Here is a 21817-nt window from a genome sequence, read left to right on the forward strand (position 1 = left end):
ATCCCCATGGCCAGAGGTGCCTGGAGGGCTAGAGTCCATGGGATTGCAAAGAGTCAGACATGACTGAGTGACTAAGCACAGTACAGCACATTGTCCCACATATTGTGAATATTCATAACTTCTGCATTAATATGAAAATTTTGAAGTGCTGCCCCCAGATTGTTATGGACGTGTTACATAATAAATATATACACCATCTTATCTTTGTTAGAAGATGGAATTTTGAAGTACATTTTACTTTATGTGTTTTGAAAGGATTTCAGACATGTACTAAAACTAATTTCTATGTATTACTGGCTATCAAAAAATACTCAATTATATTCACAGAATGGGGTCAAACAAGTTGGACTGAGTAGGTAAACTCTGGGCTTCCCAAGTGGTGCAGTGATAAAGAATCCACCTGCCAATTTAGGAGACAGGGTTCCACCTCTGGGTCAGAAAGATCTCCTGGAGTAGGAAATGGCAATCTGCTCCAGTATTCTTGCCTGGGAAATCCCATGGACAGAGGAGCTTGGTGGCTTCCAGTCCATGGTATCACAGTCAGGTATGACTGAGCATGCAAAAACACATGTAAAGTATTTCATTTAGCTTAGAAATTAAATTTTGTTCCATTTATTGCATAACAACGCAATGGTTCCAGATTCTTGTCCTGTTTTGGTAGGTATTCATTTTGTTCTTTTATTTTATCATTGTTTTTGGTTTAACGATATATAGGTATTTAGTTTGTTAGTTTGTTTTTATTCTTAAATTGTCATCAAATTTAATCCTGATATATACAATACTGCAGAAGTATAGCCCATTTTACATGAAGAAAAATACTTTTTTTTAACAACAATAGATTAAGGATAATAGATTAAAATAAAGTGTTATAAAAATATAGCATGATGTTAACAAAAACTCTAATAGTCCCCATTTCCCAATTGCTTGGATAAGAAAACAGTTGTAACTAAAGTTATTAGGGCCATTATCTGAAAACAACAAAAAGCCTTTTAAAGTACTTTCTCATATTTTATATCTCCCCAAACAACCCTATCCTTATTATGTACCATGAAGAAATTGAAAAGGTAAATAAAAGGAATAATGTGCTCATCTTCACAGAATCATCCTGAGACCTCTTAGAAAATGTACCATTGTGACAGATATCCCTCTTCCCCTATAAAGACTGATCATCAATTCCCTAAAATTGATTAAATTAAAGGAGAATGTTCTCTGTAATAAGTAGTTTTATTTGAGTACTAAAATATAATCAAGCAAAACTCAGAGGATAAACTTATTATGCATTTCCCCCACAATAAACAAACAGTGAAATGGACACTATACTAGAGATAATCTATCCAGACTTAAGGAAATCTATTTTCTCTTATACAAAGCTATTTATCTGCAAGGACAGCATGGGGGTAGAAGGAACAAAGACCAATTGAAATGGATGGGAAATAGGCTTCAGTGTGGATACAAACATTGTCAACAAAAGGATTAACAAACAAGCATACAATTTTCACTCCTCAAAAAAAAAAATGTTTGATAGATCAGGAGGCAGAGAATATCCAAGGAGAAGAGGCGATTTTAGGCAGGATCATCTTTGCTATTGTTTTTTGTGAAATACCTTTCAAAAATAAAACAATGTACCAAATAATCAGATTAAAATAAAATAATAGTTATGTAGATGTTGTTTTATACATATATAACTATATATAAGTATACATATATATATTTAAATTTAGGTCTTCCTAATTGTCTTTATAAGTAAGGAAGGAGTTGGCAGATTTTACACTAAAAATTTGGCTATATACATCATAATTCTTTAAAGAGGTATAATCTGAAAATCCTACTTCAAAACAGCTAAAACACCAAAAAAATTATTTTCTCCTCTAAAGTTCCCAAATTTAGTATAGACCCTCAGATAATTTGATTAGCAATTCAATAATGTCAAAGATCTAAATCCTTTTCATCTTTAGTTTATAATGTTCTCATCATCAGCTTTTTCCTTTCTAAGATTGTTTTCTCTCAAAAAAAGTGAAAGTGTTAGTCACTCAGTCATGTCCGACTTTTTGTGACCCCATGAAATCGAGCCCACCAGGCTCCTCTGTCCATGGAATTCCCCAGGCAAGACTATTGGAGTGGTAGCCATTCCCTTCTCCAGGGAAGTTTCCATCCCAGGGATCAAACCCAGGTCTCCTGCATTGCAAGAAGATTTTTTACCAATTGAGCCACCTGTCAGTAAGCCCTATTTTTCCTTATGGTTGCCCAATATCTGTCATTATTTGGGGGTTAACATATCAATAACCTCAGATATGCAGATGACACCACCCTTATGGCAGAAAGTGAAAAGGAACTAAAAAGCCTCTTGATGAAAGTGAAAGAGGAAAGTGAAAAAGTTGACTTAAAGCTCAACATTCAGAAAACGAAGATCATGGCATCTGGTCCCATCACTTCATGGGAAATAGATGGGGAAACAGTGGAAACAGTGTCAGGTTTTATTTTGGGGGGCTCCAAAATCACTGCAGATGGTGACTGAAGCCATGAAATTAAAAGACGTTTACTCCTTGGAAGGAAAGTTATGACCAACCTAGATAGCATATTAAAAAGCAGAGATATTACTTTGCCAAAAAAGGTCCATCTAGTCAAGGCTACAATTTTCCAGTGGTCATGTATGGATGTGAGAGTTGGACTCTAAAGAAAACTGAGTGCTGAAGAATTGATGCTTTTGAACTGTGGTGTGGGAGAAGACTTTTGAGAGTCTTGGACTCCTGAGAGTCTTGCAGACCCTTGGACTGCAAGGAGATCCAACCAGTCCATCCTAAAGGAGATCAGCCCTGGGTGTTATTTGGAAGGAGTGATGTTGAAGCTGAAACTCCAATACTTTGGCCACCTCATGTGAAGAGTTGACTCACTGGAAAAGACCCTGATGCTGGAAGGGATTGGGGGCAGGAGGAGAAGGGGATGACAAAGGATGAGATGGCTGGATGGCATCACTGACTTGATGGACATGAGTTTGGGTGAACTCCGGGAATTGGTGCTGGACAGGGAGGCCTGGTGTGCTGCAATTCATGGGGTCACAAAGAGTCAGACGTGACTGAGAGACTGAACTGAACTGAACTGAACAGTCAGATATAAATAACCAATATCCTAATGATCAAGAAGCCATCTCTTCCTGTGTTTTTCTATTAGAAATGAGAAAATAGTTTTGGAAACACCTAACATATCTTAATTTATGATTCTTTGAAATAATTAGAGCACATATTTACTCCTATCATAGTCACTGAAGAGAAAAAGGAGGTTTCTTTGACTGGCTATGAAGAGCCATCTGAGATTACATGGATACTGGGGGCAAATCACCATGACTTCTAAGTAAATACTTTATACATAAATGTAATTTTAGATAGTTTTAAAATATTTTACAGCCACTCCAGAGTGTATTATTAGTAATACAAATATCATGATAACTTTGGTGACATATATTTAGCAAGTCTGTAAATTTCAGCAGAAAAGCCTAAGACAACTAAAATAATGCAAGCATTTCTGAATTATATGTAGTTTGAATTATTTTATGCACGTAGAACAGTCATTGACTTTTTTACTTGTCATGGGAAAATTAAAATACTCCAGATCCCCATTTATTTATATCGTCTGAGTGTTCACTCTTATTCTCCTGAACCACTTATTTATTTTTATTTGTTGCTGTTTCAACTTTTATTTAACATATAATTCCATGATAATCACTTTGCTGATACAATGAGCCTTCCTTAGATTTTTGTTTGCCTTTAAAATTCTACAATCCAATTTTACTTTTTCTTTATGTAATTCAAATTTTTCTACTTTTTCCAATCTTGTGGAACAATTTCTATAATATTTTTAAAATCTATATCCCCAACACACAAGCATAGAGTTTGAAAACTAAATTTCTTTAAAAAGCATTCTGTATGTGTACCAAGAATAATGGGGCCATAAAGAAGTTCAGAAAGTAAAGATTCAGTATTATGTTATTTACCTTAGTTATTCTTTGTTAGATTTATAGTATGTCTGATCTTTTGGAGAAATACAATGCATTGTATCTGCAGATTGAGCTGGTCTCAATGGTTACCAAGAAAAATTGCCTTTCATTATCAATTACCCTTCTTTCTTTCTACGTACATTTAGGGGATCCCCTGATTTTGCATTTGTTTCTAAAAAGTAAATCTCTTGGGACCTCACATAGCATACAGTATATTTACTATGCACTTCATATGCATTTCTGAATAACTCACTAATATTCAGAAAAGTATGTAAAAGTTGTCTTATAAAAAATAGAGAATCTGGGATTAGCATTCAAAAATTCCAGACATTGAGATATATGCTTCTAGGTTTGGTATTTCAGTGATTATTGTGAAGCCAGTCAAGCTGCTATCCAATCTTGCTCTGTCCTTATTTAATGCAAGGCTGATGTAGGAAGAGCTGCTATTAAATTATAAAGCAGTGTTCTAGTCAAAGATCTATGAATCTCACTGAGGCCTGTCAAAATCGAGCAGCTAATAATCCTGTAGACAGTTTGGAAAGCATAGTGCATGTGAGCTCAGGGTGAGGAGTTTATCTTTATTACCCTTTTTAAAGTATCTCTCTATCTTGTTGAATTGCACAAGTCAGATAACGCTATGGCCACATGATCTATGCTCAGGATAGAGGAAAATAAGTGGGACTTGTAAGACTATTTGTTGATGTTGACAAAGCTAAACTTCCCAACAAGACATCACTTATTTCAGTGTAAAGAGCACAAAAGTAAAAAAATCAAAATACCTGAGTTCTGGGAACTCTTTTCTACTTACTTGCTTTTTGACAGTGGAATGAATACTTATCAAATATTAATTGATAGCAAGGAATTAACATGCTTGCTGATAAGATTAGGTTAATAGGGTGAAAATAAGCTATTAGCATAAACTAGAAGTATCAATGCATCTAAACTATTGGGATTATTCTTTCTCTTAATATTAAATAACATAATTCCAATTTCCTTCCCAAGTCTGTGGGAAGTCCAACTTAGGACCACCCTTAGGACATACAGTTTACTTGGCAAAAAAAAAAGAAATTGATGGGATTTGTATTCTTTCTTGTCAAATATACTGTTCCTGGATAATTTTACATCCGTCATTAAAAAAAAAAAAAAGAAGTAGCAATGCTGTTATTCACAGTGGACTGCTCTTTGGAATCTGTTTGTAATGGAACAGTATAGATATTCTTCCCTCTGAAGTACCCTAATTTCATGTATCTCATGCTGATAACATCACTACTGACATTGTTTCCTCCATCATGCCTATCATGAATACTGGCTTCCACTGACGCCCTCAAAGGCTGCTACTGGCCTTCACTGATGACAACCATGCATGCAAGTCTTCCATAGAGTATGGAGAAAAAAATGTAAATAATAATTTATTTTACTGTCATCATAAATTTACAGTTTCAAATTTCATATTGCAAACAGAATAATGTATCTTCAAACTGTGTTTCTCTTGAAATTGAAAAATTTGATACATTTTTTCAGAAGTTTAAGCTCTTATCCTACTATTTAGTTGATTGAGGAGAGCATTTTGGTCTACTATAGATGGTTTAACTTCAAACAACACATAATTTAATCTGCAGAATAAAGATAATAATCTTTTTTTTTTTTTTTTACATTTAGTATGTTCATCACTTGTAAAGAACTACTACAAATTTAAATCTAATGAGGCAAAACTCTATGATACAGGCATTTTATTCCCATTTTGTAAATGAAAAAATGAGGCTTAGAGATGCTTAAGGGAGAAAAACACAGTCTTCAAAATGGAATAACTTTATCTCACAATAATTTATCTGAAAATAATTTCAGGTAAAATATGATACTGAATTTATATAGTATCTATACTATACAGATGTCTTGATCTGTAAGTAAGGAATTAGGCATATTTCATTACATTTATAACAATGAAGTTTATTCAAAAGTAAAAGGTTGTAAGTGGCAATGTTATAAACTGAATTTTTTCTACCCAAAATTCTTATGTTGAAGCCTTAACTCCTACTGTGACTGTATTTGGAGCTAGATCCTTAAAGTCATCATGGTTAAATGAAGTCATAAGAGTAGGGCCTTGATCCAGTAGGAATAGTGTTCATATAAGAAAAGAAAAGGCATTTTACAACACAGCAAAAAGTTGTCATGCATAAACCAGGAAGGGAGATATCACCAGAAACCAACCCTGCCAGCACACTAGGCTTGGGCTTTGAGGCTCAGAACTTGGAGAAGATAAATTTGTTGTTTAAACTATCCAATCTGTGGTATTCTGTTATGAGAAACTGAACTAAATCAGTCAATAAAATGACTTTGCAATATTACACATTGTTGTTGTTCAGTCACTAAGTTATGTACCATTCTTTCTGACCACATGGACTGCAGCATGTCAGGCCTCCCTTTTTCTTACTATCTCCTGGAGTTTGCCCAAGCTTATGTCCATTGAATCAATGGTACTATTCAGCCATCTCATCCTCTGCCACCCGCTTCTCCTTTTATCTTCAATCTTTCCCAGAATCAAGGAATATTTCACATATTTTTACGTTTTTATTTTTAAAGTATTTTAAACTCTCTACAGAAATAAATGTAAAGCTTCAAATTTTATTGACACAATACAAATTATTTGTTCTTATTAATGAGTTTAATACTTTTAGTACTGAGGCACTATGTTTCTTTCAAATAAAAATAATGTGAGAAAAAGAAAATTAAAACAATATCCTCAGAATATTTTTATCCTGGTAAAAGCATATTTTCTCTGATTTTATGTTATGTTTTAATAACAGATTTGAAATAGTCTTAGAGATATCCAGCCCATCTGGCCAATATTTTTATAAGAGGACACCAAGGTCCAGAGAAGTTAAATGATTTGTTAAAGGTCAGAGTTAAGTCTTGACAAATAGGAGATTATGACCAGCCAATTTATGTCCAGTACATATTCCTTCCAGCTGCTTTCTTAAACACTTGTATTTCCAGGAAAAATCTGAGTTAAGTTTTAAGTAGATTCAAAAAGATGAAAAAATTATGGCTTCTAGATTTTATAGTGAAACTAATTTGGGAATAGTGTTACATTTTTTTCTTACACTCTGCTCTACTGTATGTAACATATACCCACTCCTCTCCTACAATTTGGAATGGCATCATTTGAATTATATAGCCTTCGAGGTTACCACAGCAGGAAGGAGTTGGAAATATAATACTTCTGCTTTCAGTTTATTGAAAACAACCAGTCAACTTACTCCTACCTCTGAAGGTAGGAGTAAAGGTACCTCTGAAGATGCCCATAGTAGGCTGCTATGAACTAAATCACTGTCCCTCCACAAATTCCTATGTTGAAGGCCTAACTCCCAGTGTAAAGGCATTTGGAGATAGAATCTGTAGGAAGCAATTAAGGTGAAATGCAGTCGTAAGAATGGTGCTTTGATTCAGGAGAATTGGTATCTTTATAAGAAGAGACACAGAGATCTCACTCTCCCCATCTCTATGTCTCTATGTGTATAAAAAGAAGAGAATATGTAGGTACTCAGTGCCATGATGGATGTCTACAAGCCAAGAGAAGAGGCTTCAGAATGAAAACTAGCTTGCTAGCACTTTAACCTCTGACTTTCCAGCCTTTAGAATAATGAGAAATTTCTGTTGTTTAGCCACCCTGTTTGTACTATTGATATTTTATTATGGCAGACCAAACTAATGCAGAGGGATAATGAAAGGTTTGTTATCTCTCTCTTTTTTGTTTTTTGTTACTGTTGTTACTATTATTTTTGTTTACAGTCTCCTTCTGCTGCTGCTAAGTCACTTCAGTCATGTGCAACCCCATAGACGGCAGCCCACCAGGCTCCCCCGTCCCTGGGGTTCTCCAGGCAAGAACACTGGAGTGGGATGCCATTTCCTTCTCCAATGCATGAAAGTGAAAAGTGAAAGAGAAGTCGCTCAGTCGTGCCTGACTCTTAGCGACCCCATGGACTGCAGCTTACCAGGCTCCTCCGTCCATGGGATTTTCCAGGCGAGTACCAGAGTGGTTGCCATTGCCTTCTCCGACAGTCTCCTTCTACATATGGGAAATCAGATGCAAAGCAGACCATATAGTTTGATTAGAAAGTTCCTTTGTCAAAAACAGATATGTCATAGATGAGTATACTTCTGCATTTGGAGAAATTCTGTGACTGGTTCAGGAGAACCAGTATGGTTTATGGATTAAAGAGATAGACTCTGAGAGCAATCTGTCTGGATTTGAAATCTAGCTCTACCACCTTTTAACAAATGACCTTGGTAAAATCACCTTATCTTTTTGTTTTCTCATTTGCAAAGCATGGATAATAATTCACCTTAGTCATAGTGTTGTTATACAAGTTTTAAATTAATCAGTATGTGAAAAGTGTCTAGAACAATGTCTGACACAGAGTGTTATTTATGTGTTAGTCACTAAATAAAAATAAACAATGGATCTGTTTGAGAAATTTAGAAGTGGAAAACTACTATATAGATTAAAGGTGAAAAATCTCCTCACTTTTAATATTGGCATATCATTAGCTTGATTTTTAATTTTGCATTTCTGAACACTTAAGACACCTTAGAGAAAACTGAAGTCCCATGACATGCTTCACATAAAAAGGTGTTTGACAGTCAAGTAAGTTTGAGGAATTCTGCATGTTAAATCAGATGACAAAGAAGTCATTCGGAAGAGACACTGTTTAAATTTATTTAGTCAAGCGATTCCCTAACTTATTTTGAATATGAATCCATTTAGCAACACACTGGAGTATCCTGGGTAACTAATGTTTCATGAAACACACTGTGGAAAACACTGTCCTAGAAGGATCCTAGTACTTATTATCAAAAATAAAGTATGCTCTCTTAGCTGAAATGTCATGAAGAGACAAGTTCCTGGGACCTGAAGCTAGACTACCCACTGTGGTTGGAGCACATGTCAAAGCAATAGGGAGGCCTAACTGGTGGAAGAGCTTGGGAGAAACTCATTCGGTAGCTGATAATGACTTCTGAGGAGTATGGTCAGAAGTCAGACCAGACATAAAGGAGCCTTACTATTGAATTGCAAGGTTGGGTTTTTGTATTTTAGATACTTCCTGCCTAAAAGTGAATATTGGTCCTAGAAAAGGGACTAATATGATACACTGAAGCTCTAAGCTCTCACCATTAGAATGTGGTTGGAAAACTTTTTAAAGTATGAGAGAGTAAGTAGTGTTGACTGTAGCTCTTTGTAGCTATATGGCTTTTATCACAAGTGCCCACCCAACATTGCCCTTGTAGTAGTGAAAACAACCACAGATGGTACATAAATGAGTAATCACTGGGTTAAAATATAACTTTTGACCACTGATGTTGAATTTCATGCAGTTTTCACATGCCACAACATATTGTTACTCTTTTGATATTTTTTTTCAAAAATTATACATAGAAAAGCCATTCTGCACTCATGGAGTGTGCAAAAACAGACAACAGGAAGGATTTATCCTATCATTTGCAGATTCCTCTTTTTAAAGTACAAAAGTTGAGTTATGAGAACATCTCAGTACAGTTCAGTACAGTTCAGTCACTCAGTCATGTCCAACTCTTTGTGATTCCATGGACTGCAGCAAGCCAGGCATCCTTGTCCATCACCAACTCCTGGAGTTACTCAAACTCATGTCCATTGAGTCGGTGATGCCATCCAACCATCTCATCCTCTGTTGTCCCAATCTCCTCCTGCCTTGTCTTTCCCAGCATCAGGGCCTTTTCCAATGAGTCAGTTCATTGCATCAGGTGGCCAATGTATTGGAGTTTCAGCTTCAACAACAGTCCTTCCAATGAATATTCAGGACTGATTTTCTTTAGGATGGACTGGTTGGATCTCCTTGCAGTCCAAGGGACTCTCAAAAGTCTTCTCCAACACCGGAGTTCAAAAGCATAACTTTTATTCCAAGAAGTAAAGGTCTTTTAATTTCATGGCTGAAGTCACCATCTGCAGTGATTTTGGAGCCCCCAAAAATAAAGTCAGCCACTGTTTCCACTGTTTCCCCATCTATTTCCATGAAGTGATGGGACCAGATGCCATAATCTTTGTTTTCTGAATGTTGAGCTTTAAGTCAATTTTTTCACTCTCCTCTTTCACTTTCATCAAGAGGCTATTTAGTTCTTCTTCGCTTTCTGCCATAAGGGTGATGTAATCTGCATATCTGAGGTTATTGATATTTCTCCTGGCAATCTTGATTCCAGCTTGTGCTTCACCCACCCCAGCGTTTCTCATGGTGTACTCTGCATTCAAGTTAAATAAGCAGGGTGACAATATAAAGCCTTGACTTACTCCTTCCCCTAGAAGGATTCCCCCTTGGAATCAGTCTGTTGTTCCATGTCCAGTTCTAACTGTTGTTTTCTGACCTGCACACAGATTTCTCAGGAGGGGTCAGGTGGTCTCGTATTCCTATCTCTTTCAGAATTTTCCGCAGTTTGCGGTGATCCATACAGTCAAAGGCTTTGGCATAGTCAATAAAGCAGAAACAGATATTTTTCTGGAATTCTCTTGCTTTTTTGACAATCCAGTGCATGTTTCAATTTGATCTCTGGTTCCTCTTCCTTTTCTAAAAACAGCTTGAACATCTGGAAGTTCACCGTTTACGGCTTGGAGAATTTTGTGCATTACTTTACTAGCATGTGAGATGACTGCAATTGTGTGGTAGTCTGAACATTCTTTGTCATTGCCTTTCTTTGATATTGGAATGAAAACTGATTTTTTCCAGTCCTGTGGCCACTGATGAGTTTTCCAAATTTGTTGACATATTGAGTGCAGCACTTTCATAGCATCATCTTTTATGATTTGAAATAGCTCAACTGGAAGTCCATCACCTCCACTAGCTTCATTTGTAGTGATACTTCCTAAGGCCCACTTGACTTCATGTTCCAGGATGTCTGGCTCTAGATAAGTGATCATACCATCGTGATTATCTGGGTTGTGAAGTTCTTTTTTTGTATACCTCGTCTATGCATTCTTGCCACCTCTTCTTAATATCTTCTGCTTCTGTTAGGTCCATACCATTACTGTCTTGTATTGAGCCCATCTTTACATGAACTCTTCCCTCTGTATCTTTAATTTTATTGAAGAGGTCTCTAGTCTTTCCCATTCTATAGTTTTCCTCTATTTCTTTGCACTGATCACTGAGGAAGGCTTTCTTATCTGTCCTTGCTCTTCTTTGGAACTGTGCATTCAGATGGGTATATGTTTCCTTTTCTCCTTTGCTTTTTGCTTCTATTCTTTTCACAGCTATTTGTAAGGCTTCCTCAGACAGCCAGTTTGCTTTTTTGAATTTTTTTTCTTGGGGTGGTCTTGATCCCTGTCTCCTGTACAATATCATTAACCTCCATCCATAGTTCATCAGGTACTCTGCCTATCATCTAATCCCTTGGATCTATTTCTCACTTCCACTGTATAATTTAAGGGATTTGATTTAGGTCATACTTGAGTGGTCTACTGGTTTTTCTTACTTTCTTCAATTTAAGTCTGAGTTTGGCAGTAAGGAGTTCATTATCTGATCCATAGTCAGCTCCCAGTCTTGTTTTTGCTGACTGTATAGAGTTTCTCCATCTTTGGCTGCAAAGAATATAATCAGTCTGAATTCGGTGTTGACCATCTGGTGATGTCCATGTGTAGAGTCTTCTCTTATGTTGTTGGAAAAGTGTGTTTGATTTGACCAGTGCATTCTCTTGGCAAAACTCTATTAGCCTTGCCCTGCTTTATTCTGTACTCCAAGGCCAAATTTGCCTGTTATTCCAGGTGTTTCTTGACTTCCTACTTGAGAACATCTAACAGGTATTACATAAGAAACTAATTTTAATATTAAAAGACTCTGCTTCAAACAGTGAAACTGACTTAAGATCAGGTTATTGATAATTAAGTTCAGAGCACAGACATCAGATATGATTCCATCAGTTTTTAAAGATGAGATAACCCTGTGATTGAAAAGTATATTAACACTCATACATATAATGGCAAAATTAAAAATAAATGTAAGAGGATAATGTAGTGAATGGAATATTATTTGGAAAGTACATACTAATTGCTGTATATGTAAAATTTACTGAAATTTTCAGAGTACAGTAGTGGCAACCGGGAGGAACTTATCCCTTAAGAAGTGTTGTTTATGATACGAAAAGTGCTCTTTGGACATCACTTGGGACCACTAAAACACTTTTGTGAAATATACATGTTCATTGTGCATCTTAATGGGTTTAAATGAAGAGTTAAATAAATTTAGATCCAGCAGAAGTAATTGAAAAAGTGATTGATTATGCTAATAATATGTTGAAAGCATTAAATATCAAGAAGTAGTTAACTCTAAGAATACCTTGGGAGACTGTAAGTAATTACAACAATGACTGGTCTTCCTGGGTGGCTCAGATGGTAAAGAGTCTCCCTGCAATGGAGGAGATGTGGGTTTGATTCCTGGATCAGGAAGATCCCCTGCAGGAGGGCACAGCAACCCACTCCAGTACTCTTATCTGGAGAATCCTAAAGACAGAGGAGCCTGGTGAGCTACAGTCCACAGGGTCACAAAAAGTTGGACATGACTGAAGCAGTTGAGCACACATGCAGAGATGCAAACAGGTTTCCTGAACCTTATTTAAAATGTCATTGTGTATAAAATACATGAAGGAATCATGTGACAAAATCCGTGATTATTTATTTAAATAAAGCTCTAAGTGGAAATGCAAAATAATGAAATTACTCACATTTGATATATTTTATAACATAACCAGAAATGACTTATTACAAAGATATAAACTATATATGACCTATATTCAGAGACTTGTCTAAGCTATAACTATTCCTCATAAAGTTTAAGATTTACCTTTCTAAACTTTCTCTTCTATTTTCTACCATTACAGTCTAAATCAAACACAGTACTCAAAGTAATCTCTTAGGCAGAAGGAGTAAACAATGCCAAAGAATTTTTGTTCTTGGGACAGCCAAACAAAAAAGCACACTATGTATTTTAACTTAATCCTATTATATAGCATTACCTGACCATGGTGTGATCACTGACCTAGAGCCAGACATCCTGGAATGTGAAGTCAACTGGGCCTTAGAAAGCATCACTACGAACAAAGCTAGTGGAGGTGATGGAATTCCAATTGACCTCTTTCAAACCCGGAAAGATGATGCTATGAAAGTGCTGCACTCAATATGCCAGCAAATTTGGAAAACTCAGCAGTGGCCACAGGACTGGAAAAGGGCAATTTTCATTCCAATCCCAAAGAAAGGCAATGCCAAAAAATGCTCAAACTACCACACAATTGCACTCATCTCACACGCTAGTCAAGTAATGCTAAAAATTCTTCAAGCCAGGTTTCAGTAATATGTGAACCGTGAAATTCCTGATGTTCAAGCTGGTTTTAGAAAAGGCAGAGGTACCAGAGATCAAATTGCCAACATCCACTGGATCATGGAAAAAGCAAGAGAGTTCCAGAAAAACATCTATTTCTGCTTTATTGACTATGCCAAAGCCTTTGACTGTGTGGATCACAATAAACTGTGGAAAATTCTGAAAGAGATGGGAATACCAGACCACCTGACCTGCCTCTTGAGAAATTTGTATGCAGGTCAGGAAGCAACAGTTAGAACTGGACATGGAACAACAGACTGGTTCCAAATAGGAAAAGGAGTATGTCAAGGCTGTATATTGTCACCCTGCTTATTTAACTTATGCGCAGAGTACATCATGAGAAACGCTGGACTGGAAGAAGCACAAGCTGGAGTCAAGATTGCCGGGAGAAATATCAATAACAAGATATGCAGATAACACCACCCTCATGGCAGAAAGTGAAGAGGAACTAAAAAGCCTCTTGTTGAAAGTGAAAGAGGAGAGTGAAAAAGTTGGCTTAAAGCTCAACATTCAGAAAACAAAGATCATGGCATCTGGTCCCATCACTTCATGGGAAATAGATGGGGAAACAGTGTCAGACTTTAATTTTTTGGTCTCCAAAATCACTGAAGATGGTGAGTGCAGCCATGAAATTAAAAGGCGCTTACTCCTTGGAAGGAAAGTTATGACTAACCTAGGTAACATATTCAAAAGCAGAGACATTACTTTGCCAACAAAGGTTTGTCTAGTCAAGGCTATGGTTTTTCATGTGGTCATGTACGGATGTGAGAGTTGGACTGTGAAGAAGGCTGAGCACCGAAGAATTGATGCTTTTGAACTGTGGTGTTGGAGAAGACTCTTGAGAGTCCCTTGGACCGCAAGGAGATCCAACCAGTCCATTCTAAAGGAGATCAGCCCTGGGAGTTCTTTGGAAGGAATGATGCTAAAGCTGAAACTCCAGTACTTTGGCCACCTCATGCGGAGAGTTGACTCATTGGAAAAGACTCTGATGCTGGGAGGGATTGGGGACAGGAGGTGAAGGGGACGACAGAGGATGAGATGGCTGGATAGGATCACCGACTCGATGGATGTGAGTCTGAGTGAACTCCGGGAGTTGGTGATGGACAGGGAGGCCTGGCGTGCTGCGATTCATGGGGTCGCAAACAGTCAGACACGACTGAGCGACTGAACTGAACTGAACTGATGTTAATGGTGAATAATAATACATTATGTTATAACTTATGGAAAAATGCTTCTGTGTAACATCAAACACAATGAAAAGAAGAAATCTAAACCAGATTACACAGAAGACAAAAATGGACAACCTTGGAAGAATCCCACTGACCTCCCTCACTTAGAAGACTGTAAACTCTTCTAAAAAGACATATCCCTGCAAAGGATTTGAGGGTCCCTGAGTATCTTTAGCTGGGCTGATTGTCTTCTCCTGTACAAAGACAGTCTGGAGGGGTAACTTTCTTTCAAATGCATATATCCTAGCAAAAAATAACAAGATATCTGAAGAGACAGAAAATATGGCCCAATCAAATAATGAAAATAAATCTCCAGAAACTGACCATAAATAAAAGGTGATCTACCTTTTGGAGAATTTGAAATAATAGACATTAAGAGGCTTAGTGTATTACAAGAGAATACAGGCAAATAAACGAAATCAGGAAAATGATATATGAACAAAATTATAATAATAACAATAGATAGAGATTATACCAAGAGAAAAATAGAAATTTTAGAGCTGAAGAATACAATAAATTGAAAAATTTACCAGAGGGGTTTGATAGCAGACTTGATAAATCAAAACACACAATAAGGATGTTTAAAGATGGGTCATCTGAAGTTATCCAGTCAGAGAAACAAAAAGAAAAAGAAGAAGAAAAGTGATGAAAGCCTAAGGGACTTATGGTATACCATCAGGAAGTCAAATAGTCACATTATTAGAGTCCAGAAGGAGAATAATGAGAAAAGCTTAGGGAATTTTCCTGAAGAAATAGTGGCCCACAAATTCTCAACGTGAGGAAGAAGATGGACCTTCAAAGCCAGAAATTCAAACAACAACGATAAACCCAAAGGCAATATTGAGACACGTTAAAATCAAACTATCAAAAATGTAAGACAAAGATAGCATTCTGAAACTAGCCAGAAAAAAAAAAGGGGCAACTTATCAGATATAAATGAGTTCTCACAGGACTATTAGTGCTTTTTTCTAAGCAGAAACCTTTCAGACCATAACGGCATGCGGCATTATATTCAAAGTGGTGAAAGAAAAGAAATATTGCCAAACAAGAATTCTGTACCTGGCAAAACTATCCTTAAAAGTGAAGGAGAAATGTATACTTTCCTGGCTTTATAAGAATCATTAAAGACATGCCTACTTCATGTCAAAGGATGCTAGACAGCAAATTGACGTATGAAAATATAAGGCTTTCTATTAAAGATAAATAAATAGACAAGTACAGAATCCTATAATATTCTAATTATGATACATAAATCCCTTTCAAATATGGTATAGACTTGAAAATAAAAGCATAAAAATTACTATAAGACTATGTTAACAAATGCAAAATATAAAAATCTAGAATTTTTGACAATGATAACATAAAATCCAGGGGTTGAAGAGTTTTCTTAATGCAATTATAGTTATCAATTTCAAATAAATTGTTACATGAGAACTATATTAGCAAGATAATAGAGTAGGAGACCTCCAGTTTCCATCTCCCTGCACAGAGGACAACAATTATATGTCTATCCACAAGTGGAAAATCACTGTAGGAGAGTTCAGGAATTCACTTATGAAGCTTCATCAGTTTGAGCAAAAATACTTGAGAATAACTGCACAAACAGGGTAGGAAGAACAGTTTCAGTTTGTATACATCATCTCACCCCCAGACCAGCACAACTCTGTACCAAAATGCAATTCCTCAGCCCCAGAGTGTTCCTCTCAGTGGGAAAAGCAGTAAGTTAAATGATCAGCCTCCCCCTTCTTTCAGAGTACTGTATAAAGACTCCAATTCAGTTTCACCCCACCCAAAGATTGGGATAGCAAAGATGCATAGTGATGACTAAGAATAAAGAAGAAGGGGAGGGGCTGTAAGCATCAGCCACATGGAAGGAGTGGCCAGGGTTCCCAACAGCCTGATCAGCAGAGGATCAAGTAGCACTCACTTCTGAGGACCTCTACAGCCTTTGTGGACATGGCAGAACATCTACAGGTTTTAACACAAAGGATCTTGTCATGGACCTCAGTACACTACTCCAAGAGGACCCCAGCTGCATTTGCCACTGAAGAAATCACTGGCCAGCAAAAGTCCCCCTCTAGATTTTGCCATGAAGAGCCCCACAGACTCCAGCTGTCTGATTGCTCCCCTAACCCACTCCCACTGTAGCAGCCCCATTCAGTGCTCCTGTGAATACCTCAGGCCCCAGGATTCATGGGGGCTACCCCACCTGAAGCCAGCCTCAGGCCCTGTGGCAGTATCTATGAATTACACCAGCCCATTTCTCCACAGCTGGCCTTATTGTCATCTATATGTCCCCAGTTAGCCCCTACAGCATGTGAGTGCACACAAAAAGCTGAGGCTCTAATAGTTGCTTGGGCACCAAGACATGGCCTCAACTCCTGCATTGCTTTACACAACCACAGTCACACACCTGCACTTTGCCAGTTCTGCTGTAACAAGCAACAATCACTATGTGGGAACCTGCAGCCAGTCTCTACAGCCGGATAAGTACATAATTACAGCCTGAGCCCTCATAACTGCCTTATGTACCACAACAGGCCCTGGTCCTGGCCCTTAAAACTATGTGCATACCTGTATAAAATTCATGCCACTAGCAAGGGCAAACCACTAGCTGTAGTCACCACTACCACCTGTCCTCACCACTGCAACTAGCGGCACTGCTGAGGATCTCAATAACCCTGGCAGCCATGATGGACACTACTTGGCTCTCACCATCAAGAATCGCAATGTTGTCAATGTGATGGAGCCAGCTGTCTGAGCTAAGGCACCATGCTCCAACAAATCAGGAGCCATCACACAATCCCTGCAACTGGTGTTCTACACCACTAGACCCAAGGCCACAGAAGCTCCAGTGTATTCCACCACAAGTGAATGTCTCTACTGAAGCTATTCCATAAATCTGGAAGAGGCAACTACTTTCTCAAATGTGTAAATACTCACAGAAGGTTACAGGGATCACAAGAACACAGGAAACATGACACCACTAAAGGAGTATAATAAGTCAGCTTCTAGCAGCTGACTCCAAAGAAATGAAGATTCACAAATTTCCTGACAAAAACCTAAAATAATTGTTCTAAGTTAGATCAGAGAGCTATAAGGGAGCACAGATAAACAGTTTGACAGAATCAGGAAAATCATTCAATCTTTCTCACCTTTCCAAAAACTTGAATAAGATGGAGTGGTTGCAAGGTCCATATTACCCTGATACCAAAGGCAGATAAGAGCACTGCAAGAAAATTATAGACCACTCCCTGTGGATATTGATGCTAAACTCCTCAACAGAATATTAGCAAATTGAATCTAACAACACATTACAATGATTATACACCATGATCAATTGAGATTTATGTCTGGAATGCAAAGATGATTCAACATGTAAAAATCAATCAATGTGGTGTACTACAATAACAGAATAAAAAACAAAACCCACAAGATTATTTGATTCAGAAAGTGCTTTGACAAAATTCAATATACTTTCATGATAAAAAAAAAGACACTACAAACTAGAGTAAAAGGAAATTATCTCAACATAGTCAAAACGTATATGAAAACTCCACAGCTTTTCATGTATGTCCACATGACATTCATCATTGAGAAGCTTTCTTTCTAAGATTAGGAAAAAGGGAAGACTGACCTCTCTCACATTTCTATTCAACATAGTAGTGAAAGTTCTACCCAGAGAAATTGGGCAAGAAAAAAGATACAAAGACATGTGGCCTGGAAGGGAAGAAGTAAAATTTTCTCTGCTCACAGTTGATATAATCTAACGTAGAAAATTCTAAATATTCCACACACAAAAAACGTTAGGAGGACTAGTCCACAAAGTCAACATAGAAACAGGCTACACATATACACACAAAAGAAGTTGTAAATCTATACATTAACAATGGGCTATCTGAAAAGCAAGTTAAGACTACAATCCCATTTACAACAGCATCAAAATAAATAAATAAATAAAACACTTAGGGATAAACTTAATGAAGAGGCATGTTAAGAATTTAAACTACCCCATAAGAGCTTCCCTTTAGCTCAGTTGGTAAAGAATCCACCTGCAATGAAGGAGACCCCAGTTCAATTCCTGAGTGGGGAAGATATGCTGGAGAAAGGATAGGCTACCCACTCCAGTATTCTGGCCTGGAGAATTCCATGGACTGTATAGTCCATGGGGTTGCAAAGAGTCAGACAAGACTGAGCGAACTTCACTTTCACTATAATATTGTGTTCATTTTGTGAAGCTAAGTAGCCTGCAGGGGGCTTGATATGTCATTTTTCCCCTGTCAAGGACATGCCTTAGATAACATCTCACTGAGTCACAGGTAAATGTAAGTTCCTGATATGATTCCCTCAATGCCCCTTGTAATAAACAGTCTCTTCTTTCTTCCATCTCTTTCCCTTGTGTATCCCTTAAATAATAGCCCCAGGAAGCTTACCAGAACGTTTCTATTCTGTTCTGAATTGACAAATCCAAGCTTAGCCCAGGAACCACAAAGCATTCTATCTGCAAACCCTAATAAAGGAATGTTTCCCAGGTCCTGTGGCTCACTGTCTGCCTATACTTTGCCTGGACCTCCTCATAATGCCCCTCGAGGGGGCATTCTTCAGGACCTGTGAATATTAAACCCCTATTTCACCTTCCTTTGTGGTCTTTTTTGAACCATCACTCTCCACTCAAGATTCCAAGACTCTTTTTAACATATGCTAATTTAACCAAAAAAAAAAAAAAAAATCACAAGGCAAACGACTTGTAGGCTGAAAATTACAAAATATTGCTAACAGAAATTAAAGAAGACACGAATAAATGGAAAGACATCCAATGTTCATGGATTAGAAAAAAATATTGTTAAAATATTCATACTACCTAAAGTGATCTACAGATTCAAGGGAATCCCTATCAAAGTCTCAATGGAAATTTTTTTCTTTTTTTTTTGCAGAAATAGAAATACAATTCTAAAGTTGATATAGAATCTCAAAGGATATCAAATTAAAAAAAAAACAATCTTGAGAAAGAAAACACAGGTTCATTACACTTTCTGATTTCAAAACCTAGTACAAACCTACATTAATTTAAATACTGTGGTACTGGTATAAAAAAACAGATATACAGACAGATGAAAACAAACAGAAAGCACAGAAAAATGTCATCACTTTCATCACTTCATAAATGACCTTTGACAAGGTTGCCAAAATGGGCAAAGGATATTGTTTGGAACAAATGGTGTTGGGAAAACTGAATATTCACATGCAATAGACTGAAGGTGAACTCTAGGTTACATCACATATGAGAAGTTACAAATACATTAAAGGCCTAAAACTAAGACTTGAAGCTAAAAGTTCCCTAGAAAAAAACATAGGGGAAAAGCTCTATGACACTGGATTTGGCAAACCTTCCTAGGATATCACAACAAAAGCACAAGCAACAAAATCAATAATACACCAGTGGGACTACATAAATCTTAAAAATTTCTGTGAAGCAAAGAAAAGAATCAACAAAGGCAATCGACGGAATGGCAGAAATTATTTGCAAACCATATATCTGATAAGAATTTAATATCCAGAATATACAAATTTCTATAACTCAAAAACAACAACATAAATGCATAATAAATACATAAACAACAACATAAAGTTCACTGTAGAATGGCCAAAGGAGTTGAATAGACATGCAGAAAAGAATGAATATCCAAAGCACATGAAAGATCTTTAACATAACTAAGTATCTGGGGAATGCAAATTAAAACCACAATGGGGTGTCACCTCATACCTGTTTGATGACCATTATCACAAAAATTTCTTTTCCATGGGGATGGTCTTGATCCCTGTCTCCTGTACAATATCACGAATCTCCATCCATAGTTCATCAGGCACTCTGTCTATCAGATCTAATACCTTAAATCTATTTCTCACTTCCCCTGTATAATCATAAGGGATTTGATTTAGGTCATACCTGAATGGTCTAGTGGTTTTCCTCACTTTCTTCAATTTAAGTCTGAATTTGGCAGTAAGGAGTTCATGATCTGAGTCACAGTCAGCTCCCAGTCTTGTTTTTGCTGACTGTATAGAGCTTCTCCATCTTTGGCTCCAAAGAATACAATCAATCTGATTTCGGTGTTGACCATCTGGTGATGTCTATGTGTAGAGTCTTCTCTTGTGTTGTTGGAAGAGGGGGTTTGCTATGATCAGTGTGTTCTCTAGGCAAAACTCTATTAGCCTTTGCCCTGCTTCATTCCATACTCCAAGGCCAAATTTGCCTGTTACTCCCGGTGTTTCTTGACTTCCTACTTTTGCATTTCAGTCCCCTATAATGAAAAAGACAGAACCGTTCAACTTCAGCTTCTTCAGTGTTACTGGTTGGGGCATAGGCTTGGATTACCGTGATATTGAATGGTTTGCCTTGGAAACAGATTCATGCTGTCGTTTTTGAGATTGCACCCAAGTACTGCATTTTGGACTCTTTTGTTGACCACGATAGCTATTCCATTTCTTCTAAGGGATTCCTGACCACGGTAGTAGATATTATGGTCATCTGAGTTCAATTCACCCATTCCAGTCCATTTCAGTTTGCTGATTCCTAGAATGTCGATGTTCACTCTTGTCATCTCCTGTTTGACCACTTCCAATTTGCCTTCATGGGAAATAGATGGGGAAACAGTGGAAACAGTGTCAGACTTTATTTTTTTGGTCTTCAAATCACTGCAGATGGTGACTGCAGCCATGAAATTAAAAGACGCTTACTCTTTGGAAGGAAAGTTATGACCAACGTAGATAACATATTCAAAAGCAAAGACATTATTTTGCCAACAAAGGTCCATCTAGTCAAGGCTATGGTGTTTCCAGTGGTCATGTATGGATGTGAGAGTTGAACTATGAAGAAAGCTGAGCACCAAAGAATTGATGCTTTTGGACTGTGGTGTTGGAGAAGACTCTTGAGAGTCCCTTGGACTGCAAGGAGATCCAACCAGTCCACTCTAAAGGAGATCAGCCCTGGGATTTCTTTGGAAGGAATGATGCTAAAGCTGAAACTCCAGTACTTTGGCCACCTCATGCAAAGAGTTGACTCACTGGAAAAGACTCTGATGCTGGGAGGGGTTGGGGGCAGGAGGAGAAGGGGACGACAGAGGATGAGACGGCTGGATGGCATCACTGACTTGATGGACCTGAGTCTGAGTGAACTCTGGGAGTTGGTGATGGACAGGGAGGCCTGG

The sequence above is a fragment of the Bos javanicus genome, chromosome 6 (assembly GCF_032452875.1).
Source record: "Bos javanicus breed banteng chromosome 6, ARS-OSU_banteng_1.0, whole genome shotgun sequence".
Classification (NCBI taxonomy): domain Eukaryota; kingdom Metazoa; phylum Chordata; class Mammalia; order Artiodactyla; family Bovidae; genus Bos; species Bos javanicus.